At 37.6% G+C, this 2835-nt stretch overlaps 1 long non-coding RNA gene across 1 annotated transcript; it reads left to right on the forward strand.

Annotated features, from left to right (window-relative positions):
• The first annotated feature begins 871 nt into the window (after positions 1 to 871).
• LOC145031513 (uncharacterized) lies at positions 872 to 2481 on the forward strand. Its single transcript, XR_013676963.1, has 2 exons — positions 872 to 1496; positions 2284 to 2481. It is a non-coding gene; the product is annotated as an uncharacterized LOC145031513 (long non-coding RNA).
• The last annotated feature ends 354 nt before the right edge of the window (positions 2482 to 2835 follow it).

Genomic DNA, 2835 nt, shown 5'->3' on the forward strand with positions numbered 1-2835 from the left:
TCTATCAACCAAAGAAAACATGCAACTTTCTGTACTCACAATACTCCTTGGAGTAAATTACACGAATGGTCCCTATGGTTTAGGGTAATTTGCGTATTTGGTCTCTAATTTATATTTTTAACTCGGAAGGTCCCTATTGTTTGTTTTTGTTATGCGCTTGGTCCCTGTCATACATAAAAAAAAACTATTTTACCCTTGATTTTTTTAATCTATTTAAATAAACAGACCCCCAACCCCACCCCTCTCACCTTACCTTACCCACCCTATCATTTTTTCCTATTTAAATAATAGTCGTTTTGGGTAAAACAGGGACCAAACGTGTAACAAAAACAAATAGTAGGGACCAAACGCGTAACAAAAACAAACAGTAGGGACCTTCCGAGTTAAAAAAATAAGTTAGGGACCAAACGTACAAATTACCCAAAACCATAGGGACCATTCATGTGATTTACTCTACTCCTTGAAAAGTGCAACATGCTTTTTAATGGCCTCCACTCACATGAATTGTCATCAACATCCTTGAGTCTTTACTCTTTAGGATAATAAAAGACATATAACAGAAGATAGCAATCCATGCTCCATCTACAAAAGTCAGATCTCTCTATTGTTATGCATGAAATCAAGACATATACACATCTGATAGGAAAAAAGATAAAAGTATAATTACAAGGATTAATAAAAGCTATTCAGAATAATAAAGAAAAGTCAAACCTTTAGTGTTTTCAAGTGGTTGATTTGATACTTGAAAAGATCCCAATATTTGAATAAACTATTTCCAAGTGTAGAAACAACATTACAGAAAAAAAAAAAAGGAACTGACATCAGAAGAACAACCAGTATCCCAATTATTGGCAACACTCAAGATAAACAAGATAAATATTAAATTGGATAAACTTTTATAGTTTAAATTCCTTGTTATTAGCTTAATTAGTTGTATGTATATCTTGTAGTTATCTTATATGTATACTCAATAATAATCTCAGTAACATTCAAGGGAAATACTTCTCATATGGTATCAGCCAGGAAACGAAATTAACCCTAGCCGACCTCCCTTTCGATTCTACTCTTTCTCCTCTATCGATTTCTTCTTCAATCACCATGTCTTCCTATGAAACTCCCATCTCAATCAATACTGTCCTTCAGCTGCTCACAATTAAACTTTCAGCCACTAATTACCTCTTATGGAGAAACCAGATCTGCCCCCTTTTGTCCTATCAGGATCTATTGGGCCATATTGATGGGTCTCTTGTAAAACCAAAAAAAACCCATCTAAGTCGAGGGAAAATCCTCTCCAAATCCTCTCTACACATCACGACAGAAGTATGATCAGCAAGCCTTGCTAATTATTCAGTCATCACTGACCGAAGAAGCAATAGCCGAAACACTTGGACTCAACTCTGCACACGCAGTCTGGAAGGCTCTTGAAGATGCCTATAGCTATGACTCCATGGAACGAATGCACTCTCTCCGTGACTCCTTACACCAACTTCGTAAAGGTACCTCTACTGTCTCAGAGTATGGTCGAAAGTCTAAGACTATTTGTAATCAATTAGCAGCTATTGGGCAACCTATTAATGAACTCGACAAGGCACACTGGTTTCTGTGTTGTCTTTGTATAGGATTTGAATCTTTCTCCAATACTCACCGCTCCCTGAAAGCAACTCCTTTCTGCAACCTCTTGTCTCAAACGAAAAGCCATGAGTTATTCTTGAACTCACTATACACCATCTCCAATGCATCCCCTGTTGCTTTTTAGGCACAACACTATCAACAATCCAATCCTCCCACTAGAGGTAGTCCTTCCAGCCATGGCAATCACTCAGGCGATCGTCATCGGAATCAATTTTCTGGGGGTAGGGGACGTGGCTGGAGACCATCGCACTATCAACTGTGCAGAACAAATGGGCACTATGCCTCTTATTTCCCAGAACTGTTCAACTATGCTAAAAGAGAATCTCAAATTGATACCAACCTTTCCCATTCCTTTCAAAATCAGTGCAACTTAATTCTATCCAACCCAGATTGGTATGCTGATTCACGGGGTACAAAACACATGGCTACTTCCACCCATCAATTTTACTCTGGTAGTGAACATGTTGTTGTTAGAAATGGAAATTCTCTAAACATCTCTCATGTTGGTACTTCTACTATCTCCCACAATCTAAAATTACTGGACGTTCTTGTAGTACCTCACCTCACAAAGAACTTGCTCTCCATTAGCAAGTTAACTGATGACTTCCCGGTTGACATTGTTTTTTTTCTAATAAATGTTTTGCCATTCAGAATCGCAAAACCAAGGACGTGATAGCAAAGGGCAGATGTGAGGATGGATGTTATGTGCTTCAGCAAGGAACCAAGGCGTTAGCTGCAGCTTTAATGAATAACGCAATATTGCGTCTTTTGAAATTTTGCATAGTAGATTAGGACATGTAGCTTTTGACACTATTTATTTATTAAATAAAATTGGTTCTTTGTTTATTACATCTCTTTTACCAAAGCCTGGTTTGTGTACTTCGTGTCAACTTTCCAAAAGTTATCATTTACCTTTTAGTGAAAACATAAAACGTGCTGATAAAGTCCTAGATTTAATCATTTGTGACTTATGCGGTCCAGCTCCCATCACCTCCACTGATGGTTATTTGTACTATGTCATCTTTGTTGATGACCACTCAAGTTTCACCTGGTTTTACTCATCTCAAGAACAAGTCTGATTTTGCAGCTACTCTCTCTCAAGAACAAGTTCTCCTTGCATCTTTATTGGTTATTGTACTCAATACAAAGGTTATAAGTGTCTTGATCCAAGCAATCGATGAGTTTATACTTCCAGACATGCGC

This window comes from Lactuca saligna, chromosome 2, assembly GCF_052625555.1.
Source record: "Lactuca saligna cultivar CGN05327 chromosome 2, ASM5262555v1, whole genome shotgun sequence".
NCBI classification, from domain to species: domain Eukaryota; kingdom Viridiplantae; phylum Streptophyta; class Magnoliopsida; order Asterales; family Asteraceae; genus Lactuca; species Lactuca saligna.